The sequence below is a fragment of the Phodopus roborovskii genome, unplaced genomic scaffold (assembly GCF_943737965.1).
Source record: "Phodopus roborovskii unplaced genomic scaffold, PHOROB, whole genome shotgun sequence".
Lineage (NCBI taxonomy): Eukaryota > Metazoa > Chordata > Mammalia > Rodentia > Cricetidae > Phodopus > Phodopus roborovskii.
In genome coordinates this window covers 33,850,191-33,878,122 of record NW_026126517.1, presented here as the reverse complement: position 1 = coordinate 33,878,122, position 27,932 = coordinate 33,850,191, and the positions used below count along the sequence as shown (strand labels likewise).

At 40.8% G+C, this 27,932-nt stretch overlaps 1 long non-coding RNA gene and 1 pseudogene across 1 annotated transcript; both read right to left on the bottom strand.

The window, feature by feature from the left end:
* Window positions 1-4,958: 4,958 nt before the first annotated feature.
* Window positions 4,959-5,559, bottom strand: LOC127231622 (ubiquitin-conjugating enzyme E2 K-like; annotated as a pseudogene).
* A 692-nt stretch (window positions 5,560-6,251) lies between these two features.
* Window positions 6,252-18,223, bottom strand: LOC127231244 (uncharacterized). The gene is made up of 4 exons (XR_007835283.1): window positions 18,167-18,223; window positions 17,352-17,376; window positions 11,644-11,708; window positions 6,252-6,300 (listed from the first exon to the last, which is right to left on the bottom strand). It is a non-coding gene; the product is annotated as an uncharacterized LOC127231244 (long non-coding RNA).
* Between the last annotated feature and the right edge of the window lie 9,709 nt (window positions 18,224-27,932).

Below are 27,932 nucleotides of genomic sequence, written 5' to 3'. Positions count from 1 at the left end.
TGCCTGGTCCTTGAGGCATGTTTGGTCTCCTGGTACAGGCATTAAAAATGGTGGTGAGGGACCACATGGATCCTTGGACACCAACACAGGTCTTGTGCAAAAGCAGCATTCGGTTTTACTTACTGTTCTGGCTCCAGGTAAAGCTTGTGAGACTTGAACCTCTGCAACATATACATTGTTCTAAATATGGATTGACACTGATGGGTGTTTCCTTTGACACGCAATAACGCAGTAGACAGATGAGTGGAAGATACTGTTATCATTACATTTTCTAAATAGCTCCCTACACATATCTGTATCTGATTCTGACCATCCTTTGTATTCATCCTGTAAAGTGGATGTTCAGGTTCAGAGCACCCTATTTGAATTAGGGTCCGCAGAATGATGCTCTTCCCTCTGCTGACCATCGAGTTTCTACACCACAGCTCCATGTGAGTTTCCACAGAGGTGAAGCATTAGAAAATCCTGGAGTGCTTTCTGGGGTCTTATGTGTCACAATCCTAGGTTTCATAGGTCAATCAGTCTCAAGTCTTCCTGGACACACTTATCTTGACTCCTTTTTGTCAATAATAGACCTTTCCATTACTGAAAGGCTTCAGGGCAGGTGCCCACAGAGTATAGGTATCCCAAATGCTGTGCATCAACAGTGCTGTCAGCGCAGGTTTTATCTGAGGGCTGCCCACATCAATAGCTGCCAAAACTATTTTAAACTGCATTGATCAGCAGACATAGATTCTATAGCCACCTTAGGCATATATGGTTCATATTATAGTATTTGTCTTGGACCTGAGTCATATGTTTATTGTATAAAGCTCTGAGTCATACTTTGTCATGTTCATTCTCTGTTTCTATGTCTCCATGAATTCTTCAACTGTATCTCAAATTGCCTGGCTTTGGAGACAAGTTAACTTCCACGTTCATCCATCTTTCAACACTAGCATATAGTTTCTGACCTTGATAATGTATGCAATTTATCATATAGGATTTATTGTCAGAAATAGAACATAACTATAGCCATTTAATCTTTGATATACAGTAAATCTTATTTTATAGTGAAATAGTGTTATGAGATTTTGAATGTACTTAGTACATTTGCTTCTCTGTTTTTTTTTTTGTTTGTTTGTTTACTATGGTGTCATTTAAATTCATAGCTTCGGTTCAGTTTTAGACTGGTCTACTATCATTAATCTGAGCAAGAATGATGACATTCAGGCAGTGATCCTGTCCTTGGCTTCCTTAGCTCACATCCTCCCTGATCATATGTTTTCCACAGTCTGCAGAGGGCAGGCAGGGGCTAATGACCCTACACCCAAATGTTGAGCACAGTTCCCCAGTTTACAGCTTCTCAGAAAAAAAAGAATGTGGAGGTATGGCATACCTAATAACCAGTCTTCAAATTGCTATAAGAGCCACATGAGCACAGGGAATTTGTGCAATTCCACCATTCTTTGTCCTTTGCACAACAACACTAACATTTTGTAACAACTCATTTTTAAGCCTAGTTAGTCTAAAAAACAAGAACGTTAACATCTTAAAAAATACTAGGAACAGAACAACCTTGTGATATTCACCAAGTGCCAGAAAAATCCACTAGATGAAAGTGGCCAGATGTAGAGATGGTGTTTGTGGGCCCCATGACACTGCACAATGATAGTTTCTTTCCATTCTGTACCTAACCATAATGTTTATAGTTTACAGATAACATATAATATCACCTTCAAGGAGGGTGGCAGGAAAGAAACTGTAGCTCTACTTCTCATCTCTGAGGACTGCATAATTTATTTTCCTATCACTATGACCAAATTATCTGACAGAATAGGACAACAAGGGATATTCTACACTCCAATCCTGACACCCAGAGGTGACGGTTTAAAAGAAGAGATGCCGAGGGGCCTTGCTTGGTTCACATGTATGGTCGTCTTCCTCCACTGCCTCAACACTGTTATGCCTTTTGGTGAGTGTTTCTAATATTCAAACAACCACACACTGACCGAGATTCAGTTCTCAACTAGTTTTCACATCATGGTTGCAACAAAATACTTAACTTCTTCCTTCAACTGACCAATCCTGGGTTAGTCCACACCACCTGACATGCAAAGAGGCCTCATGCACACCACTTTCTTGGTGACAAGTGTCTTCAGCACTTGTCGTGCAGGTTGACTTAGGCCTAGCTGAGGGAAGGCAGAGGCTGTACTAGCTCTGGGTGTGTACCTTCCCTGCTAACTGCCTCATCATCAAAGTCCAGTTTCTAATTCACAAAGCCTTCTTTAAGCCCATTATACCCCTTGGTGCCCCTTCCTGAGTGGTGAGATTACAGGTCCTTGGGACAATAGCCCCACTGATGCAATGCCAAGGAACAAACCAACCTAAGATCTCCTGCACAGTACGCCAGTATTCACTGAAGTGACTTAACTGCCAACACATGTGGGTTTTCCCTTTTATGGTTATGAAGGACTTCAGATATAAATATATATGCTACCTTGTGTTTGGGGTCACTATGGCAGTCATGGTAGTGTTTGGGTGATGTTGCACTCCCTCTGATTTCTGGTGGAAAAATGTGACTTTTCCATGATGAGTTTCATGTCTTAATAGGGTGAAAGATGGAAGTTACAGGCAAAGTATCACTTTTATACCATGTTTGGTGACATATTTTCCCTCTTACAGGCTGTAGCTAGCCACTCGGTGACTCACTTCAGTGTCCTGGTTGGCTCTTCCATGGTGGGGAATGTTGAAAAATAAATCTATCATACATGCCTGTGATGATGTTTAAACTAATATAGGTAAAATGTGAACTCTAACTTTTTCCCTTGATAAAACTGACAATGGAAGTTGAGTTGGATCATTACATGTCAGTTAAGGGAAATACACACATATACCCATTTCCTGACATACAAATTACAAAGGTGAATGCAGAGACTATAGACACATGCCCTTAGTTTGTTACGTGGGGTATTTGTTGTTATTTTAGACTATACTAGATTGCTTATGGCCAGCAGGTGGCTCAAAAACTAGGGGTGCCCCAGGAAAAAGAAACAGTCAGTATGCACACAATTCTTGTATAAAATGTGTGCTAAGAAAATCACCCCAGAATACATACGGGAGCTGCTCTTCTGAGGCTGCATCTGCAATTAGAGAAAACACTCTTAGGACAAGATCACGCAGAGGGTGTTGGCACATTGCTTTGCTCTCCTTTGACTTAGGACTACGGCAAACAGGAGGGGAAGAGAGGTCAAGACAAGATCCAGTATTAGTCTGTGTGTGATGCTGATACAAGAAAACAAGGAGTTTTCAGTTTTGCAGGTATAGCCTACAAGGCAAACCTATCTCTTTGGCCTCTACAAATGGTTCCCTGAAGGTACAGAGAAACATGACAAAGAATGATTTCTCAATATGCATTTTTACTTTAATTTGACCTGATTCCAATACATTCATGTTACTTTCAAATCACCTCTCCAAATTAATAACTGTATCTGTATGTATCAAGTGCCTACATACATTCACTTCAACCTTACTAACATAATAAAATTAAGTTTTTGAGTTTGCAAACGTAATAGTTTTCAAACTTAAGAACTTAGAATATAGCATGACATTAACACGAACAGGAGTCTATCTATGTACAAGAGTTCAACTCAGCGTGGGTTTCTAGTGAGGGCGTCACTGTACATAGTGCAGATACACGTAGGAAGACAGGTGTGGTATAACCAGAGCTTTCCCTATGAGATTTCTGATATGATAATTGAAACTTTATAAGGCATCACAAAAAGCTAGCTTTATACGTCCCACCCCATTCATATGTACCTCTGAAGCGTGTACAATGAAACAGCTTTCACATGTCAACATGAGGAGTGCAATGCTGGCAACTTGGGGATAAAGTCAAACTATACATCCCAAGTGGGGCTTAATATGACTGGAAAAGTTGACTTCATCTTTCAAGTTCTCAAAGATGGATTTTTGTCACTGAAAAGCTAAGTAGGTCTTTTATTAAGCCTGGAAATACTGTGACATAAAGTACTTACTCTGTTTGTAAGGGAAATAAAATCGGCAGCCCCATTTCTACAATAGTACTTACATAGGAACAACCTTTAAAAGTGAAGACCTTGAGGAAAACGTTCCAAACCTATGGCCTAAAAATGGAACAAAGAACGCTGTTCCTCATGATGCTTCTTCACCAAATAAAGGCAAGTTTGTCATTAGACAAATTAGCTGTGGATGGTAACAGGGAAACATAAGCGCTCCATGGGGACAGCAGGGCTCTGAATTGGTCATCATCTTTAAGTCTGGGTAAAACTCATTATCTAAGAAAGTTCTAATTCTTTAAAGGGTGGCCATTCCAGTTTCCCATCCTAAAAGGGCAGCACAAGCATGCATGTAAAATCACAGGTAAAGAGGATCTGTGTTTAAAGTTACGGTAGCTGCAATGTAACACAGCAACATGAACGGCTGTGAGATACATGTGTCATCCTAGGTATTCAACAAAACCCCGAAGCAAACTGGTAGTCTTGTAACACTGCTACACGCCACAGTGCATGCTTTTCTCACGGTTTTAGTTGACCTCAAATGTTTGCACTATTAGGAAAAAACATTGGCTAGGTGTGATGGCACATGTCTTTAATCCCAGCACTCAGAGGCAAAGACAAACAGACCTCTGTGAATTCAAGCCCAGACTGGTGAGATCCAAGTCAGCCAGAACCTACATAGAGAGACCCTGTGTCCCAACAAAATTAAATTATAGTCCTCTTTAAATTTATAGTTAATTGGCTTTACTTACACAAGGGTTGTTGGGATTTTTTATTTTTTTTTTTTTTTTTTTTTTTTTTTTTGCAGTCTCCAATGGTGCTTAAACAACTTCATTAAGCAAGAATGGCAGTTTTAAAAAATTATGTAGAATCCTAAAATATTAGGGGTTAGTGTTCCTCAAGAATAGGCAAGTGTGACTAACTAGCAGTATCTCCCATGCTTCAGTTCCTTGGAAGCCATTCCGATGCAGCCTCTACATCCCATGATTTTGAAGACAGTGCCACTATTACTGCATTTCTATCAAAGCACATAGCACCTGGGGTTTCTTGATTTCTTTTCTTGGTGTATTCTGGACTAGAAACTGGTTCTCCAGCATACATGGGTAGCAATGTCAAGCTGTTTGAATCTTTCAGGATTTTGTTTGCACTGATTTGATACTACTGCATCTTGGGGCTCATCTGGTTCTGTGGCTGCCAACAGTGTTTGCACTGACAATAATTCCCATGACAGAATTGTTGCTGCTGCCCATGATCTTTCAATGTCTTCAAACAAATAGCCCCAGTGACAGAACCACTATTAAGATGCAACATTTTAGTGATAAACCACACTTTAGAAGCATTAAACAGATACATTTCTGGTATTTTTTTTTATCTCTAGCTGATATCTGCAATTTTCATGTGTTGTATCTGTAGGTCATGATATTTCCTCTCTTAATTCTGTAAAATTCTCATCTACAAGATCTACTTTAATTGCCTTTGTCTCTTTGTTCTCCAGTCCATCCTTGAATTCCTGAATGATTCCCTGCATCTCAAAGTTGGCCATATCTCTGCCAGCAGCTGATTCATACACACCTCCTTGGCCATGACCATGACCATGACCACAACCCCTGCTGCCACCTCTTCCTCAACCATCTCTTCCCTCAGTGATTCAGTCCCAGGTACAGCAACCTGCCACAGTTACAGTGGCAGTGCATTCCTCCTCAGTGGAGAGGTAGGGACTTCTATGAGTCAAATACCTTCTTAGGCTTGTTTCTGTGTTTCAATCATCTACCCTAAGGTTCTTGCTTTCCAGGTCTTACTTCCACAGTGTCCCACTAACATAGGGACTTCCCAACACATCAGCATTTGGGGAACACTTTCAGCCAGTATTCCCAGCATTAAACTTAGGATTCCCCAGATCAAAAAGGAGAAGGTCTTGGGAAAAATACAAGATGTTAGTAGGTAATGTTGCTGTCAATTTTTTAGTGGAAACCATGTAAAGATAATATAACCTGGAAAACTAGTCAAAAGAAAATCCCTCATAACAAACACTATGGATGCTGGCACTGGCAATGGCAATACCTCTTCAGTGAAGGATGACTTGGTACAATTCCATTTCATCAACCTCCTAAATTAACACTACTAGCTATAGTGTACATGATCAGTGTTATATAAATGTGACATTACCTAAAACAAAAAGGAAAGATGGAAATATCCTACCTCAGGAAAGGGAAAGGCCATCTTACCTTGAAGAATGATGGACCTACTTCCTCCTCTGGTACACTCTGCTCCTCCTCAGGCAAAACTAGGGAACACAAAGTGACTCAGTTCATGACAACACTTAGCAAATATAACAAGAGCTCCTGGTTTGTTGTGGGATGTGTTTTATGCATTCAATCTATTGGTCTTGCAGTCATGGGCATGGTTGATCAGAAGCACATGGGCTTCTTCTAGACCATCTTCCTACTAGGAAAATGTAAGCAAGGGACAATATGAAGACAAAGGAGGAACAATTTCTAAACAATGAGAATCTAAAAAATAGGGAACAATCCTCTTTGGTTGGCAAGACACTGAAAAAAATGTTAGTTTAAAATAACAGATTTCAATAATTTCCAACAATGTTTAAAATTTCCCTTTAAGTTGGAATCTCATTATGTAGGCCTGGCTGGCCTGAAACTCACTATCTAGACCAGGCTGATTTTGAGCTCAACAAAGATCTGCTTGCCTTTACCTGCCTCATGCTGGGATTAAAGGCATGTGCCATCATGCCTGGCTCTTACAATTTTGAAGTCAGGAAAGTGACACTGTTTTCAAACAATTTGATCCACCACAGACTGTCATGTGAAGATACTGTGCTCATCAGGAATGTAATTTTTAATACTTTGTTACTAGTATTGTGTGTGGATGTGTATAATGTGTAGAAGTCTGTCTGCTGTGGAAGATTCTGGAAATTAGGACATGATTATGTCGAGTTTGATCTCTCCCTCTAACTTTTGTTGGTTCTAGGAGTCAAATTCAGTTGCCTGACTGAAAAAGCTCATTTACCTACTCAGTCATCTCACTGGCCTTATGTATATACGTAATTCAATCTTGATAATATAAATCTAGGAAAATGGATTTAATAAAGATGCTGTTATAATTATAATTATTTGCCTTTGCTATAACATCATATCTTATTGACAAGTAAAAGCCACTGATGATCATTTTTTATGTTTTATTTGTCTTGTGTGTGTATATGTGTGTGGGTAGTCATGTGACGATCAGATGGCAACTCTCAGGAGTCCATTCTCTCCTTCCACCATGTGGGATCACATGTGGATTAAACTCAGGTCATCTGCCTTCTTTGTTGGCATCTTTACTATCTTTCCAGATCCTTATACTAATATATGATTTAAGTAACCATTATAAATTGTTTATTTCTTCTTCTGGCTTTGCTTTGCTACACCAACTATCTTGTTCACAGTGTGATGTGACTGTCTGGGTTCAGACCAGCCAACTCATGTTAAGGCAGGAAGACTGCTATTGCAGCCTCTACAAAGGACTGGGCTTCCATTAGAATGAGGCAACCATGGTAACACTGGAGTGCTACTCTGAGTGCTCAAATGTCACCATCCCAGGTTGTAAAACTCATGGAGCCTCAAAACTTCTAGGTCACACTTATAATACCTTCAAATAACATGAAAGAAACTTCTCTTTAGTGCAGGTGTCAGGAGAGATCTAGAGCTCACAAGGTGTGGGCACCCCCGATAGTGAGCATCAACAATCCCTATCCGCACTGTTTATTTCTGTGTGCTGTCTACGTCATAGTAATAATGAACTCTGACATTTCTGTAGCAATACCTGTCATAGACTATGTTACGGTGGGATTTTTGTAGGCTTATCACATGGATTTCTATATGCTTCAGAGATTCTGGAATATACACAGAAGACAATTGATCCCACAACTAAGTGATGAGCACAGGTCAACAGTTTATAGAGTCTCAGAACAAGGGGCCACACATCTACACTTCATTTTGGCTCTTTTATCTGAGGTACATTAGTTTGGGTCCATTCAATGCCTTATAACTTTTTAGTCATACCTGCAGGGAATGGAATGTGCACCATAAATAAAGAAGACACGTTTGTGCTGTTCCTAGATGACTTGATAAAAATAATGCATGTAGTATATCTTTGTTAGTGTTCTATTGTTGTGAAAATACACCATAACCACCACAACTCTTATGAAAGAAAGCACTTAATTGGGGTTTGCTTTTAGAGTTTTAGAGATTTAGTCTATTTTTAGCATGGCAACAAGCAAGCAGACATGGTCCTGGAGAAACTGGAAATTCTACCTCTGGATCCACAGGCACACTAACTCCAACAAGACCACACCTGTTTCAACAAAGCCATGCCTTCTGATCCCTCCCAAGTAGTGACACTCCCTGATAACTAAGCATTCAAGCATATGACCTTATGGGAGCATTTGCTTTCAAACCACAACAATCCTCTCCCTGGCCCCATAGAGTTATATCCATATCATAATGTAAAAATGCATCCAATCCAACTTCAAAAGTCTATATAGTCTATCAGTCTCAACACTCTTAAAACTGCAAAAATGCCAAGTCCAAAGTCACTTTTGAGACTCACCCTATCTATTAACTGTGACCCCCTATAATTAAAAGCAAAAAATCATATCACATGCTTTCAACATAGAATGGCACAGAATATACATTACCAGACCAAAAGAGAGAAAGGGGAGCAAAGTGAAGAAATGCTGAACCAGAACAAGCATCAAAACAAGCAGGGCAAACTCCTAATTGTGCATCTCCATCTCTAATGTCAAAGTACTATTCAGATCTCCACTTCTTCCAGCTCTATTGATTGACTGAAACACACTTCTCTCTCTTGGGCTAGTTCCACTTCCTGTTAGCATCTTTCCTTGGCAGGTATCCTGTGGATCAAACATCTTGGGATCTCTAAGATAATCCAGGCTTCAACTTCATAGCTTTCTGCAATGGCATTTCTAGGCCTCCTTCAGGGACACTCCTGACACATGCCTGACCTCAGAAGTTTTCCTTTGCCTTTAAGGATATTCCCATAACCCCCTTCTTCTATCCTTGACTATAAAGACAGAATGATGCGATCAAAGCTACCAAGTTCTGCTTGCTGGAACTGAAAGTTGGTCCCCTCATTCAATTACATCTGTGTCAGCTTTCTGTTTTATAGTTTCTTTGATTGCTTAGGCTTTTCTCTAACTGCTTTTCACAAGTTGGAAGCCTAGCTGGTTGTGGTCTTGCCCTGAGGTCACTATTTATTTCATTTAACATTGGACTTTTCCTGAAACTTTTTAGCTCCATTACACTTCCTGGTGCTCCTTTTCCCCTCAAACTGTACATTTTGTATTTTTCCTTGCTCAGCTTTATCCTTTTTCATTATAGATCTGCATAAGAATGACCAGTGATAACTATACTATATGTTAAAACACAATGCCAGGTAATCCTTGGATGAGCCATGTCAAAGTGGAAACCAATAATGACATACATCCAACATGTTTTCCCATATAGAGTCGCATATTGTCAGATTCAATGTGACTAAGGCAGGTGATCTCTTTTTTTGTGTGTCTGTGTATTGGTAAGTGCAGGTATCCCAGACAGGCAGAAGAAAGTATTAGATCCCTTGAAAGTGCAGTTACAGGGCTTGTGAGCCACCTTATCTGAATGTTGAAAACTGAAATCCCATTCACTCCAAGAGTAGGACACACTCTCAACTGATGTTGTTGTTATGGTGTTGGTAGTGGTTAGTGCTTTCAGAGAGGATCTCTTGCCAGAAAATTCCTGAGGCTGAGGAAGACTGAATTCCTGGTCCACCTGCATGGCCTTCTGGTTGACCAGGATTACAATTCTATATTGTACAATTCTATATTGCCAACATCCCTGTTTGGGGATCAAATCCAGGGCCTATTTCAGAAAACGTGCAGAACACCTGGGGCTTTCTGTGTCTTTCAGTTGTGAAAGCCTGCAGCTGGAGTCATATGTGCTAACTTGACCACAGCAGCAGTCAGCCATGTCGTGTTTGTGTTCCCCGTAGATTGGACTTGTTAGTACATACTGTAAAACTACAACTTCTCCATAATGGCTACTCATGTCTTGGTGGAGGGACAGTTGGGGGTTACACCTTAGAATAACACTTTTATATCATGCATCTGAGAATGTATTTTTGTGCTACCCCTGTAGATTGCCAGCTTGGTGACTTACCAGTGTGTCCTGGTTGGTTTTTCTGGGATAAGGAATGCTGAGAAATGAATCTTACATACATGACTATGATGATGCTTGAACTAATGAATGTAAGTAAATTGTGAAGTTGGATTTTTTTCATTGAGAAAATTGACATTTTAAAATAAGTCAGGTCACTGGCATATCTGTTAAGGGAAAAGTACATTCAACATTTTCTGATGTACAAAATCCTGAGCCGACTCAGGTGAATATAGATACAAGGCCATGAATTTGTTACATGGGCTGCCATTTTCTGTTTCCAATGAAATTGGCAATCATTGTTGACAACAATGATGATTATTCATAAAATAGTAGTGCACTGTACAAACCCAAAAAGTATTTACACAATTCTTATATAAAATGTGTCCTAAGAGTCATTCCAGAATACATACGGGATCTTTGTTTTCTCGACTGGACCTGAAATTTAGAGAAAACAGGCTTAGGCTATGACAGTGGTTCTCAATCTGTGGGTCATGACCCTTTTAGGGGTCCAGTGACCCTTTCACAGGGGTCACATATGAGGCATCCTGTATATCAGATATTTACATTACAATTCACAATAGTATCAAAATTACAGTTACGAAGTAGCAACAAAAATTATATGGTTGGTGGTTACCACAACCTGAGGAACTATATCAAAGAGTCATGGCATTAGGAATGTTGAGAACCACTGGGCTAAGAATAAGCTGACTTCTGTTTCCATGTGTCTCTGGTTCCCCTGATAATTTATGGCAATGGTAACAGGAAGCGAAAGGGTGCTTAAGTCAAAATTTCATGTTACCCTGTAAAATGATACTGGAACCAAACATCCAATGCTGCATATCATGTGAAGAAAATAAGTACATTTTACATTTGCTGAGTCAACCCACATCGAACAGCTCTATCTCTTCAGCCTGTACTAAGTGTTCCCCCAAAGCTACACTGGAACATGGCAGAGGAACTTTATATCAGCCTGCTCTTGTGAGATGGATCCCTTCTAAGAGATGCTTCCATGTCCAGATTCTTACCCTAAGCTTTTGGCTTTAAAGCTTTCACTAACTTGATGCTCCTCTAATGTGCATAGGAACCTTGGACCACATCAGCATTTGGGGGACACACTCCATCTGTCTTAACAACTAACATGTTCCCACTGGAATGAAAATCACACATCGAAACAGCAAAACAACTGCTAGAAGAAAAGGCCTCCTAACACACACTGTGATTCTACACCAGCATTTGCATGCCTTCTTCAATAAAGGATGAACTGATACAATTCCATTACATTATCTCCCACAGTAAAGCCTGTAATTCCTATGATACACATGATCAGCTTATTTTACTCTAACATCATATCCACTAAAGTATAAAGGAATCAAGAAAGTGAGCTTTTGATCTTAGAAAAAGTAAGTGCAATGTACCTTAGCTAATGATGATGCTGCCTCCTCCTCTTGAGAGGTCTTCATTTGGTCCTCTTCGGATGACACTAGGAGAACATGATTAACTCTCAACTCTTGGTATTGCTTATTAAATACTAAGGGCTCCTGGCTTGAAATGGACAATTGTCTATAGATTTAATTTGTGTGGCTAGTTTTAGGGGGTGTAGTCGATTAACAAGCATAGTTGTGTTGCTGCATTGAAGACAAATGAAGAAAAGAACTTCTCTGCTTTCCATACAGTGGGAATATATATAACTAAAGCAACATGAAACAATCCATCTTGGTTGGATTGGCTAAACACTCAAATAAGTGTTAAGTTAAAATGACATATTTCTGTCACTTATTCAGACAATTTTGAGGTCAGGAAAACTGACTCTACTTTGTAGATACATGTCAGACCAATTTTAGCCACCATAGATGGATATATGCATAGATAATAATCATCATTGAGCATGTAGGAGGTTTTATAAAATTACATATTTATTATTCTGTGTATATGTGTATATATGATATATGTGTGGAGTTTACATGCTATGGCACATGTATGGAAGTCAAAGGACAATTTTGAAGGTTTTCATTTAATATTTTTGATTTATGTATATGAGTGTTTTGTCTGCATGAATGTATATGCAACACATGTATGCTGGTGCCCACAGGAGCCAGAAGAAAGCATTAGATCTCCTGAAACTGAAGTTTAAATAATCGTGGAGATACTAGGAATTGAACCCAGGTCCTGTAGAAGAGCAGTAAATGTTCTCAACCACTTCATTTATCACTCATTAAATCTCTAGAGACCCAATTTTGAAGGTTTCTCCCTGTCTCCTGTGTAGTATGTGCATTCTGGGACTAAAACTCGGCCACCAACTTTGGGAATCAGGCACTTTTACCTATTGAGCTATTTCACTGGCCCTAGCATAAAGACTTTACTCTTCATAATGTACATTTGATCTGGGAAAATACATATAAAATTAGTTATAGATGTAATAATATGGACCTATTCATCATTCAACATAAATAACTTACTAAAAAGTAGAAGACACTGATCCTCATATATTTTTAAAGTCACCTCTACACATCACATATTTCTCCTTCTTGCTTTCCTTTACTGTGTCATCATTTGTATTCATTATATAAAGTGGCTGCCTGGGTTCATTCCAGAGAACTCACACTAAGGTGGGGAAGGACAATGATATGGCACCCATGAACAACTGAAGATAGATAGATAGCATTGTCCCACAGCAGAGTTTCCACAAAGGTGAAGCATCATGCTAATATATGTAACTGGCCCAAGGTGTGTAGCTCACATAGACTCACAACTCCCTGGTGTAACTTGCACTGCCTTTAAATGTCAGTAGAGGATCTCAGTTTTGAAATGGTTTTAAGGCAAGGAGGGATCTGGTACTCACACAACATGGATGACCCAAGCAGTGAGCGTTAACACTCTCTATCAGCACAAAGTCAGTGTACTTTCCACAGCATGATGGTGATGAAATCTAACATTTCTGCACCAATACCTGCCCCAGGTTATGGGAGGGTAGACTGTTCCTAATCGCTTGCATTTCCACCAGTGTCAAAAATCCAGAAATGTAAACAAACGATGGATCTCCTTGAGTGGCAGAAGCAACAGTGTGGTGCTCAGATCAGAGGCCTCAGGTCAGATCTTCTCTGCTCAGCCCTTTCACCTAAGAGAATTATGAGCTCGGAGACATTCATCACTGTGCCTCCTTAACCACACCCAGGAAGTGTGCATCAGAAGAACAACATATGGCAAAGCTGCTCCTGAGTGACCTGATGGACATAATGTTGTGCAAATGCTCATCAAGCTTAGTTACTGGCAGACTGCACTGCCTGAACCTCACAGCTTAGTGTTCTTCACAGATTCATCCGTAGTCCCAGATTCTAAATTTACACGGCACTGTTCTAGGATGAAAGCCTTCTTGTCCAAAGTGCACCAATTTAATTTCAGATGCAGATTGGACAGAGTCAGATGAAAATGTTTTAAGTGGAGGTTGGGGAGATGGCTCAGTGGCTAAAAGAAGTTTTGTAGAAGACCAAAACTCAGTTTATAGCACCCACACAGAGGTTCACTAACTCCAGATCTAGGGAATTTGATCCCATCTTCTGGCTCAGTGGGCATGAAGTGTGCCTATGAGGGCAAAACAGTCATGTGGAAAAAATAAAAAATAAATTATCAAAAAACCTTTTAAGATTAAAAGTGATGCCTGTGTTACCTCGAGTGCACATTCAGTGCCTATTTCTAAAGCAAGGAAACCATTGTTTTCCAGCATGTTTCAGGTACCTGACCATGGCCCATAGACCCACAGAATCAGGCAAATGCAGAACACTGGAGAGATTAACATTTTTATATTAAGATATCTGTGATTGTTAAGACCTGGAAGACACATCTTATATTAAGGCCTCACAAACATGAGGGTCTCTCCATTTAGGCACTGGCCAATTCATAGGAAAGTCCTTAGCTTTCAAGGCAAGAGCTTTAACAACTATCCACTCTGCCCTCAAAAAAGGACATTAGGAAGGATAAAAATGGGTGTTTTATGGTGAAAGCCACAACTTTTCACATAATACATTAAAAACTTCCATTTTATTTATGCCGATAAAAACTAGCTTTTAAGATTCCACAGATTTATGTTTGGATGATATATGTTCATTCTGTCTGATATTCTTTACTGTTAAAAACTCTGTAATGTGTTTGATTTCAACAAAAGAGAGCACATGAAATAATTAAGATACATATTCAAGAAGACACCAAGAGGAAAAAGAAGCAATTTCTGCTTGGAGTATACTTTCTTTTTTCTTCTTTTGGATTTTCGAGACAGGGTTTCTCTGTGGCTTTGGAGCCTGTCCTGGAATTAGATCTTGTAGACTAGGCTGGTCTTGAACTCACAGAGATCCACCTGCTTCTGCCTCCCTAGTGCTGGGATTAAAGGCGGGTGCAGTCAATGCCCGGCTACTATCTTTCTTTTTAGAAGAAGAATCATAAAGAGGCAATAAAGAAGCTGCGTCGCTGTGCTTCTGACTCGAGTCTGGCCTATGTGACATGAGATGGTAATAGTTCTGGTTTGAATGTGGAATGCCCCCAGAGGCTGTATTTGAACACTTGCTCATAGCTTGTGGTGTTGCTTGGGAAGGATTTGGAACCTTTTGGAGATGGAGCATTCCTGGGAAATGCTTCTGGGAACAGAAGTTGAGGCTTGAGAGGTAAGCCCTACTTGTGTTCCATCTCTGCTTCCTAAGTATGGATGCAATGTGAAGAGCTGACCCCTGGGCTTGCTTCTACAACTTCCATGAGTCCTGCCATGTATTCTCCATCCTTGTGGGATTATCCCTTTGTACTATGAACCAGAGCAACCCCTTCCACCACTAAACACCTTTTAGTGACAGCAGGCCTTTGGTCACAGCAATGAGGGAAGTAACTACCACATAGTGACCAGGGGTAGGGTCCCTCCATTGCTTTTGCCTATTTGGGTGTACATTAAACTGACCCTCTCTTTCCCACTGCCTCTCAAACAGCTATGTGACTGTTCCTGGACTCTTCCATGGGATCAGACTAGGAATGCCATCCTTATCCACCAGTTTACCCCTCCTTGCTTTGCAGGTCCCTCACATTCGCCCTGCATCTTCTTGTCACTGTTTATTCTGTTTAGACCATGGCTGTCTGAAGTATAGTGAGAAGAGAGCGGCTCACACACACACACACACACACACACACACACACACACACACACACACTGGTGTCTGTAGGAGGTAAAGCCACATTGCCTGACACAAGAACGACCTTGGTGTCCCTGTGCTCTGTATCAGAGAGAAGAAACTGAGTATATGCATGTTATGTGTACATCTGTGCTGTCTACATGTATGTCTGCAGTACACACTGCTGGTGCCTGTGGAGGCCAGAAAAGGGTGTCAGATCCCCTGGAACTGCAGGTACAGGTGGTCATGAGCCATGATGTGGGTGCTTGGAATGGAAACCACATCCTCTGAAAGAGCAGCCAGTGCTCTAAACCACTGGGCCATCTGTCCAGACCCTTTAAATTCATTGTAAAACATCTTTCCAAATGTTATGGTGTGGTTTTCAAGAGCTAGTTCAATTAACATTCACACTAAAAAAATACTGTTTCATCCCTTTTACATATGAGATGCAGTATAATCTATAACAGAAGTGAACAAAAACTTTAAAATTTCCACAATACTTTCAAAAGTACTACAGTTTTCTTTATTTTGATGTACTGCAACTACAGCATGCCATTGTATCACTTTTCTCTTAAAACTTAGTCTTCTCACCATAGCTAAAAATGGAATGTATTCACAAGAAAAAGAGTTAGGCTAGCTGAATGGTTCTTTGAAAAAGGGAAATGAGTTAACTATTCTGCTTTTAAATATTTGATCTCATTATTTGCATCCAAGAACACTCATTTGATTCAGAATGAGACTTCCAGAAGACAGTAGATGAGTGTACACTTAAAGTATGTGCTATATGACCAGTGTAGGTAAGGTGTCTGTTTAAATTAATGAAGCAGTGCTATATTACTGACACAGAGTTAATGAGTGTGTGGATGGGGGGGGGGGGTAAAACCTGAAGGTCACCGTCTACATTACTAAAGCATTTCACACTTCTTTGCAGAAGAAGCCTGATTGTGACAAGCATGCAGTGTGTCTTCCTATGCACAGTCTCCCATCCTCAGATTGATGGTCTGACTAAAAGCAGGTTAACTTTTACCCCATTTCTCACTTTACATTCTCTACTTGTTTCCCCATTTTGTTATGCTGCTGTCAGATAGGGACTCTATAACAGCTCAGGCTGGCCATGAAGAACCAGATAACCTCATAACCTCGAACTCCTAATCCCCATTTCCACTTTTGGGGTCCTGGCATTATAGGCCTGTGTTCCAGTATCCCAATTTATATAGTGCTAAAGATCAAAGACAGGGCCTCCCATGTGATAGGTAGACCCTCCTACTGCTGGAGTTACAGCCCAAAACACATGGCCTTTTTCTATCATTCACACTAGAGAATGTCTGCACCTTGGTGCTTAAGATGATACATTAGGCTTATGACCACTCAGTTGTAATCATAGTTTTTGAGATCTCTGGAGGTTTGACTTACTCCAGGTACAACTAGGAAACTGGAACCCTTCTGTAGTGGCTGATGATGTTTTGATGGGGTGATGTGTGGAAGTTTTAGCTCATAGTATCTGTACTGGATCACATTTGCACACATAATATGGATCTTGGCCTGAATGGCTACAAAGATTGGGGCACTTAAATCTTTGCCTTGCTTGATTAGTCTATGGAGGAGTACACAAACATACAAAAGCCCCATGCATGACTGTGATGCAGTCTGAACTAATTAATGGATATTTCATTGGGAAAATAAACATTGGAAACTGGGGTAAGATCTCAGTTTATCTATTTAGGAGAAACAGCAGACACATCCTGATGCACAAAATCTCACAACCAACTAAGATGATCACAACAGAATGCAGGCAAGATACACAAAAGGCCATCATTTGTTACTTGAGATACACTTTTTGGGTTTTTAAAAAATAAAGTCCCGATCCTCATTGCCAACAGGTAGCTGAGACCACAGTGCTGCATCTGAGAAAAGACAAGCAGGAATTATACAATTCTTATCCCAAATATATCTTAAGAAACTGAATCCGTGATACATACAAGTTCTTTTCTTCCTTGACACCACCTACAATTTAGAGAAAAGAAACACTCTTAGGCCTTAGAACATAGCAAATATCTGGCTGTGTCTTTGTTGGGTGGATTTTATGTTCTTTGGTTGCTGATGCCCATTCTGGATGTTTAGATAGGTGTGGCAGCTGCATGGTCCCTGGTAGAGCATGCTTCTGTGGATCATCAGGTGACAGGCGAGAGGAGAAGGGCCAGGAGGAGAGGCTGAGAGGGAACCTGGGTCTGCACTAGGAGGCAGAGTACCCAGGGAGCTGAGGTAGGTGGAAGGAGGGACTTCTATTGGCAGGCTGACAAGATTAATTATGGAGAGATCAGAATGGAGGACAGATAACATCGTCTGAGTCTCAGCCCAGTGTGCCCACTGGGGTTCCCTGCTATACTGCTTCTCCTAACGCAAGGGGGTATGGACTAGAAAGGAAACAGAGTTGGAGGGAAAGAACTAAGGGGACTCTGGGTCTGCACCACAAAAAGGAGTCCCCAGGGAATGCAAAATGCAAGTTCTTCATGAATAATATGTCTGTACTTTTTGATTGAACATTACACAATATTAAATCTAAAGAGGAACACTAATTCAAGAGGAAATAACATCCTAACATACTTCTGAAACTGACATTTTGTGTATCTTTGTGAGTCAGGAGTGAGTTGATCTAATTTTTCTGACTCTTCCTAAGTAAACACACTAATACTTATAGTATGCATGATGTTTTTATTATTCAAATGTGTATCAATTAGAAATAACAGAATATGGACATACCTTTCTATCTTAGAAAATGAGATGGCTATCTTACCTTAGATGACTTTGCCTCCTCACCTCCTGAGGCCTTTATCTGAGTGTTACCTAGGAGGGCACAAAATAACAGTCAGTGCATGGTACTGCATGTATTACCCAGAGCTCTTCGCTTCATATAGACAAAGATCTATGGTCTTAATCTATATGCTTGGGCTGAATGGATGTTGTTGTCAGATATGGCTGGGCTAGTATTGGACCATCCAATAGATTGGAAAAGGACAGTGAGAGTAGGCCAGAATGAAGGTGAAGGACAATATTTTTGCCCTTCTAAGTAATGGAAACCTAAAGCAGTGTAAAGCAATCCATCTTCAACTGGGTAAACATGGAAATAAGTTGTATGGTTAAATGAGAGCTTTACCATATTTTGATCAGTCTAAAGATCAAAAAAATTGGCAATGCTTTCTTATCTTTCAACCCATTTCAATGCCACAAACTCTCTCAGACTCTCTGACTTTGTCTCTGTCTGTTGTCTGTCTGTCTGTCTCTCACACACAAACAAACAAACAAGCAAACACAGAGTCTGCATCATTACATATAGGAATTTAAACTTAATGGTATGCACATTGTCAAAGATAAATAGACATAGAAGCAGGCACAAGTTGTAATTATATTTATACACTCATCCTCTGATATACAAGAAGAGATTACTGAATGACAGAAGGGATAGGAATTCACATACAGAATCCATAACACATTTTGTTCTCTTCTAGTTTTCCTTTGCTATGCCATCCATTTGTGTACATTGTGTGAGTGAGTGTTCAGTTTTTGACCAATGAACCCTCTGAGATGGGTGAGAATGGGGATCTGGACCCTAAACTACCCAGCACAGTTATTTAACCCAACTCTACATCAGACAGGCCAGAAAATCTGATGTACTGTGTTAACAGGGTAGTGCTACTATGGGATTTTATGTGTCACTGTCACAGGGTGTGTACTTATATAGTCTCAGACCTCTGTTATCACTGAAGGACACCCCAATCCAAACTGACTTTCGCACAGGTGGGTGGAATGTTCCAGAATTCCTAAAAATGTGCATGCCCAATCCCCAGTATTTGCAAAATAAGCAAAACCATTCTGTGTGTTTTCCACATAACTATGGTTGAAATTTGGCATTCATATTGTAATACCTGCCCTGGAGTTTATGAGCATGAGCTCTGCCTCATGAAGTACATACTGCACAGGATTTCTAAAGGCTGGTAAAGATATAGACATTTACACTGGTTTTAGACCTTCTTCTATGGTGACTAAAGACCCCACAGCTGAGTGATGATCCAGGTCAACAGTCTATAGTGCCAGCATCAGGACCACAATCCAGGTTCTCACCTTGGCTCTTCCACAGAAGAGCAGAGTAGTTTGGGTACTTTCATCACTATCTGTCTTTGGTTCCACCCCTGGGATGTGAATAAACAGTAGTCAAGCCTGTGCTGTTGGTGTGTGACTTAATGAACATAGAGCATGAAGAGTGAATGCTCAGGAAAGTTACTTATGGGGAAAATGTACTGCCAAAGTCCTCCCAGCTCCATCCAAGTGATAACCTTCTATTCCAAATTCCCAAGCCATTGTTCTTCTATGACATATGTCTGCTTGGAGGGAAAGCAGCCACTTTCATTTTATCCAGACTCAGGTCAGTCAGTCAGAAGTTTAACAGGAATGTCTGAGTATATACTCAGTGTCTAATCCTAAAGTAAGGCCAATATTGCTCTCTTCAGTGTTCCTTGTGTGACTGTGATGGTCAGTGGATTTGTTTCAGTGACGTAAAGCCCAGGACACTGGGTGGATCAACATTCTATAGTAAAGCATCTAGTATTATAAGCGCCAGAAAATCCACTACTTTACATTATTAATGCCTCACAAATATGAGGACCTTTATGTGTAGCTATTGGCCATAAAAACATGAAGCCTATAGTTTACCTTTTTGAAAGAACTCAAAAGTGAAAGCTCAGGAGAGTTAAGCCACATAACACATGAAAACATGCTTAGCCATTAACATCTTTTCAGTGCTACAAATCTATATGAAGACTAACACAATTACTTCTGTGGACAGTTTGCATTGGTCATTTTAAGACACATGTACATTTACTCAATGCTGAATATAAGTCAATATTAAGTACACGTTCTTATTCATCAATCACTGTAACTTACCTCAATTCTCTACTTTTGCAAATTGAAATAGTGACTTTTCATTGAAAAATCAATTTCCATTTGTGAAAATGCTTACCTCTGAAGGGAAGTGAGATGGAAAATTACCTATAATTGAGATTTCTTGGCATTTACATAAGACACAGAATATGCTTTCAGTTCAATTACATAAAGTACAAATCCCTAAAAACTTTCACACAAATGGAAAACACATGTCCATAATTCCCTGAATTCAACACATCTTTCCAGGAGAGACTGTTAAAAAAAATAGGATGTAGATATATAATTATGCAAAATACCTCAGATTATCAACATTTTGGATTCCTTCCAGTTTTCTGAGATTAATTTTAGTACATATAACCTAAATTATAAGATACATTAGCTGGTTATTGTAGCATAAGCCTTTAATCCCAGCACTCAGGCAGAAGGGACAGTGAGATCTCCTTGAGGTCAGTCTGGTCTATATAGTGGATTCCAGGACATTTAGGGTTATTCAGTGAGATCGTATCTCGTGTGTGTGTGTGTGTGTGTGTGTGTGTGTGTGCGCGCGTGTGTGTGTATGTGTGTGTGTGTGTGTGTGTGTGTGTGTGTAAAACAAAATAGCTGTAAATACACCAAAGAATATCTATGGAAGAACTGGATGAATCAAATAAATAACTTATAGAACAAAACTATGAAGTAAAATCAAAATTGCATATATTATAGGGAAAATTATTTGAACAAAATATGTAGAGAAATGATGATCAGTACAGTTGAGGGGATGACATTCAAAGATGAGTATAACCATACCTCTACAGATGCAACCATTCCCCATTTCTTAATCTTTCTATTGAATCAATATATGTAATTCTCTATTCTTTGTGTGTATGTTGAGAAATTTCAAGTCACACTGAAACTCAGAAGTGAAGCATGACTATAATATATAATCATACAACCATGGCAACACTATGTCACAGAACTTTTCAGAATGAATTCACAACACACATTGTGACATCCAGCATCTGCTTGGTCACTGAGCCAGCAATTGGCTCAGCTTGTAAGAGCATGTGGCCATATAAGCCTGTTTGGTCTATTGAATCTATGGTGAAAGGAGAGAACCAATTCCCCAAAATACCTCCATCCATGCACCATGGCACGTATTGCCACACTAATATACACACCAAGCATGCACACAATACTAGTTTTTGAAAGAACAAGTTATTGTAAGTGATATTTATGTATAATATTCTGTCCTCAAGATTATGTCTATCAAATTACATGTTTTGTCTCATCTATTGATATTATAAAGTTCTTTGAATACATCTTGGCTTCACTGAAAAAGTTTTCTAGCACTGCGTATTTATGAGCTAGTATTCACTGAGAAAATAGCAGGAAAGGTGGTTGTCTAAGATCATTGTCTTTGGGTATAAGCATGATTTTATTACTCTATATAAAATTTAAAATAACCTTCAACATGACACTCCACCTATAAGTTTTATCAACATGGATGCCTAGGCATGACTGAACAAGGATAGCACTAACAGACATGCTAAAGTGGAAAGGGGAAAGTCCACACACCCTTAAACCTACACAAAGAACTATGAAAAACTGAGGAACTCCAACAGGAGAAATAGTCTTCCCCAGGGAAGAGTATCCAGTACCAAGTGGTCAGCCCTGAGGGCATGACATAATTAAAATGATATAGACTAAGCAGGTTATATTTAAGAATGTATATTTACCTATATGCATATAACAGAAATTAATGAAAAAAGAACAAGGAGGGGATACATAGAAGGGAGAGAGGAATTGGAAGCAAGAAATAGTTTAATTATATTATAATCTCAAAGATTTTTGAGGGGGGGTTGAGACAGGGTTTCTCTGTATTGCTTTGGAGCTGGTCCTGGAACTCACTCTGTAGACCAGGCTGGCCTCGAACTCACAGAGATCCTCCTGCCACTGCCTCCTGAGTGCTGGGACTAAAGGCATGTGCCACCAACACCCGGTTCAAAATCTTTTTTAAAATCTATTTCAGAAGGCAAAGAAGAAAAAACAGCTGGCTATACTACTGCCCTGTTTCTCCTCCCCACAGATGCAGATGCAGATGCCCTCTCACCACACACTGGGCTGATGTGAGCAGCAACTGGCTCAAGACGCTTGGGAAGATTTTTATTTCCTGTCTGTTTCATATTTATGAAATAAATGTATGTGAGAGGCATGGCCACATGTGTGTGCTTCTGACTTCTGAATGCCTACATCCTATGTGTTTCACAATCATGTGACTTGGTTTGTGGACAGGTGCCATCTTTACTAAGGGTGAGCATGTGAGCTGGCAGCCATCTTTTTTTAAATTTTACATATGGATCCCAGTTTCACCCCCCCACCCATCCCTAATCCACTCCCCGGGGAGGGTGAGGCCATCTATGAGGGATCATTAAAATCTGTCAAGTCATTTGGGGTAGGGCCCAGGTCCTCCTCTATGTCTCTAGGCTAAGGGAGTTTCCCTCCATGGTGAATGGGCTCCCGAAGTCCGTTCCTGCACTACGGATACATCCTAGTTCCACTACCAGAGATCCCAAAGACTGCCCAGGCCTTCAAACTGACACCTACGTTCAAGGGGTCTGGGTCAGTCCTATGCTGGTTTCCCAACTATCAGACTGGAGTTCATGAGCTCCCCTTGTTCAGGTCAGATGTTTCTGTGGGTTTCTCCAGCCTGGTCTTGACCCCTTTGCTCATCACTTCACACTGTCTGCAACTGGATTCCAAGAGTTCGGCTCAGTGTTCAGCTGTGGGTGTCCGCTTCTGCTTCCATCCACTACTGGATGAAGGCTTTAGGATGGCATATAAGATAGCCATCAATCTCATTATCAAGAAAGGGCAATTCAGGTAGCCTCTCCACTATTGCTTAGATTGTTAGTTGGGGTCATCCTTGTAGGTCTCTGGACATTTCCCTAGTGCCAGATTTTTCTTTAAACCTATAATGGCTCCCTCTATTAGGGTATCTCTTTTCTTGCTCTCCTCTATTCTTTCCCAGACTCAACCTTCCTGCTCTCTCCCCTCCTCTTCTCCCCTTCTGTTTCTCCTAACTCCCTCTCCCCTCTGCTCAGGAGATCTTGTCCTTTTCCCCTTCTGTGGGGAACTATGTATGTCTCTCTTAGGGTCCTCCTTGTTTCCTAGCTTCTCTGGCAGTGTGAATATAGCTGGTGATCCTTTGCTCTGTGTCTAAAATCCATATATGAGTGAGTACATACCATGTTTGTCTTTTTGTGACTGGGTTACATCACTCAGGATTGTTTCTTCCAGTTCCATCCATTTGTCTGAGAATTTCAAGATTCTGTTTTTGTTGCTATTGTCATTGTTTGTTTTGTTTTTCCCGCTGAGTAGTAATCCACTGTGTAAATGTACCACATTTTCTTTATCCATCCTTCAGGTGAGGGGTATCTAGATTGCTTCCAGGTTCTGGCTATTACAAATAATGCTGCTATGAACATAGCTGAACAGATGTCCTTGTTACATGAATGTGCACCTTTTGGGTATATGCCTAAGAGTTGAATTGCTCAATCTTGTGGAAGACACACTTCCATTTTCCTGAGGAACTGACATACTGATTTCCAAAGTGACTGTACAAGTTTGCACTCCCATCAGCAGTGGAGGAGTGTTCCCCTTTATCCACATCCTCTTCAGCATAAACTGTCATTGGTGTTTCTGATTTTAGCCATTCTGACAGGGATAAGATGGCATTTCAGAGTTGTTTTGATTTGCATTTTCCTGATGGCTAAGGATGTTGAGCTCTTTCTTAAGTGTCTTCAGCCATCTTAGATTCCGCTATTGAGAATGCTCTATTTAGTTCGGTACCCTACTTTTTAATTGGATTATTTAGTGTTTTTGGTGACTAGCTTCTTGAGTTCTTTGTATATTTTGGAAATCAGCCCTCTATCAGATGTGGGGTTGGTGAAGATCTTTTCCCATTTTGTTGGCTGGCTGGAAACCATCTTTACTAAGGTTAAATACTACAATTCTTAATGCTAATGAGCTCTCCCTCTTCAGGCTGAGGGTACTTTAACTCACTGTGCATATGTATATGTAACTTAAATTCAACTGCTGTACATGTACATGCAACTACGGTTCTGAAAAAAATGTTTTAAACAACCACAATGATCTCTTAAACAATCCTAAAAAGTTCTGTTCATTATACCTTCTAAAACCAGTAAGTCTCTTACATTTTTAAATTGGTATATACTCTTATATGGTGATAAAAATTTAAGGTTATAAGGATCTATTCAGATTTAAAAAAGCAAACTTAAAGATTTACACTTAAGTACTTATGCCTTTGCCAAGGGTTCAACACCAAGCTTCTAGAGAATTTAGGTAAGTAACAATATATGTTTGATACCCACTGGATGGCTATCTTGATTTCTTTCCTGAGCTCATTAAAAGGTTTTATTTTGACACTAAAGGAACTTCAATTCAACATCATTATTTTTAAGGCTAAACCTCACAGAAATGTAATGTAAACTCCTAATCTTATAAAAGCTGCCAACCTATTGTAGACTGTTGTGGGATACAGGTTAAGAGTTATCTTATAAATGATAATCTCTTTAATTGTGGTCATGCTGGGCAGTGATGCAATTAATTACAGGGTTAAAGCCTTACCTAGCCCCCTGTGTGCTTAAGACAAGTAACTAAAGACATCTCAGATATATCCAATAGACAGTCCTAAAATGTTCAGAGAGCTGCAGAATACAGCATTCAAAATGTTTTATTAAAAAGCTTTTCATAATAGAGAGACATGCTAGCTCCTGGAAGCACCCCTATTACCTCCAAAGAAGATGTATCGGCTGAAGAAACTCCACCTGAAACTTACCTCAGTGTTACTCACTGAGAAAACCTGCCTTTCACCTCAACTGCTGCAAAGACCTCTTCAAACTGTGGACAACAGGACACTGAAGAATCTGCCTCAAGTTGTCCAGGCCAACAGTAGGCTGAGTCTTCCTACAAACTCTTAATCCACAGAGACCACAGAGCAAGCTGGGTAAGGGAAGCTGGGAGATACTTGTTTTCCTACCGGGACTACTTCAACTACTTGACCAAGGAACAGGCTGAACATTACCTCAGCCTCTTTCTGCCATCTGGTGGCAACAAGACAGAAAGACATGAGTATATGACAAGCAGAGGGACAGGAAGGCAGCAGCAATTGCTCCCATCATGTATGATTTAAGTTTGGTCACCAAGTGACCCTACCCCACAATATCCGAGGGAGTCATCCATTCTGCCCCTGCCCTCTCCCTGGGCAAGGGTTCAACCAGCCCCTCCCCTCTCCCTGGTCAAGGATTCAACCAGCCCTTCCAAGTTGGGCCTAAGTCACCAAGCTGCAGAGATGGAAGGCCTGTGTAAGGCCCACAGTCACAAGGGACACCATCATACTGCATAGTCCCAGTCTCCTCTGTGCAAACAGCCTGATCCACCCAGGTGAACAGAGGGAGGACTATGGGTTTAGGGGTGAGTAGATAATGGGAGGAGAATCCTGAGGAAGGGACAGACAGCTGAAACCTTCGTTCCAACCTTTAGTCTACAGAGCACTCCAAAGAACGTGCTGGAGGAAGATAATGGCTAAAGCCTGTGCCAGCTAGGAAGCCTGCCTCCCAAGAAGAGATTTCACACAGTTCTGACAACTTATGGGATCACCTAGCAGGAGAGACTGGAGCAGAGACAATGATAGGTCATTGATTGGTGAGACCATACCTTGATCCAGACTGCTTAGTCTTGTATACCTCTTACCCTCTTTTTAAAGCCAACTTTATTTTAGTGTCCTAAAGATGGGCTTGGGGGAATCACTGATTCCTTCGTTTGTTCCTCTCTGAATGTGGCCACACTGAATAATTCTCTTTTCTCTGCTTTTCATTATTATCCATATCTTTAATTGGTATTGGATACCAATGGCCAGGCCTACCTTGTTGGGGCTTCCAAGGTCCAGTCTACCCTAAAAACTCTGTGAGTTCGAGGTCAGCCTGACCTACACAGGGAGTTTTAGGACAGACTCCAAAGCTACAAAGGAACCCTGTCTCAAAAAATAAAAATAAAAATAAAAGAGCAGTTTCTCAATTCCTGCTGCATAGTTATGGCCAAGAAAGTTCCACTTGGTTCAGACAGGGTCTCATGGAGTCCAGGCTGACCTTCAACTTGCAGACATTCTGCACACCCTCTTCCAGCATCCAAGAGCTGGGATCACAGGTGTGCACGCCAAAGTACTTTTCTAAGCCAGGTTAAATACTCTCATCTGAACAAATAGCATAGCAGCACTTGGGGGACTCAGTCTCATAAACCTCAAAGGCAAAGCAAGGGTGCTAATACAGCATAAATGCTGTCTTGCCTGCCTGGCCTGTCAAGCCTGGCACTGATGGGGTTAGGGGAACATGCTCCTCACCTTGTCAGTTTCTTTCTACCCAGTGCTTGACCATCAGGTCCCCAGTGTCCCTTAGAGGTGCTTCATGTGAACAAAGGGCAGGCATGGGAGCTGTCAAGAGCCCAGGGCCCAGGAGCTCAGGTCATTCCCTCCTTCCAGTGAGAGGAAGCCCTCCCATGCCCAACTAATTCCAGCCTAATGTCTTGATGGCCCCAAGCATCCTATACAAAGGCCTCTGCTGGGGACATTCTTTATCCAGGACCCAGAAAATCCACCAAATGGCTCTGACACCCCTGTAGTCAGTATCATTTGATCTACTGGTCAAATGATAAATCTGTAGTTCATTAGGATGTTCCAGGAGTTTCAGACCATGAGGACTGACTCCTCCTTTAAGGGTTGGCTTGGGACCCCCCCCCCCATCTCCAGTTACACTAATAACACTGGAAAGGTAAATAGCAGCTTTGCATTGCCATATAAGGGATTGGAGAGATGGCTTAAGGGTTAATGTTAACAGCGCTTCTTGCTCCCCCCCCCCCCCCCGAACAAATTCGGTTCTCAGCAACCACAGCAGGTGACTGTAATTCCACTTCCAGAGGATCCGAGGCCGTCTTCTGCTCTCTGAGAGATACTGCACATAGGCAAATATACACCCACAAAATAAAATAAATATTTTTTAATTAAAACTAATGTCTGGTGTTAGAAAACCTGCAGGTAATTTTTCCTGCTATGCTATGGCCGTCTGTGCATCAAATATTTATTTATCTATTATTGTGTGTGCACGGTGCATGTGTGGGCAGACATACTGTGTCACGGTAAATATGTGGAGGTCGAGGGCAATTTCTGTGAATTGGTTCTCTCCTTTATACGCAGGTTCTGGGATCGAACTTGGGCGCTTCTCTAAGCTATCTGGGCAGCTTTAGGTTTGGGGAGACAAGGTCTCTGTAGCCCAGGCTGGCCTGAACCTCTGGCCTTCTTGCCTGCCCCTCACGCTCTAGGCATTCAGTAAGATTTTCAAAACAATTTTGCCATGCTCCACAGGTGTTTATAATGGTATTGCTCACAGAGGAAATCTTGGGGCCCACCTGAATGAATACCCGGCTCGTGGGATCCCGCCTCCAACTTCAATAAAATTATTTCCACCCCTTTCTTCCTGCCTTGATAATCCTGGTGAAACGCGGGCAGGATGGTAGTTCCCGGAAGGCGATCTGGACGTACTCTCAGTAGTCAATTTGTTTTCACCACAATG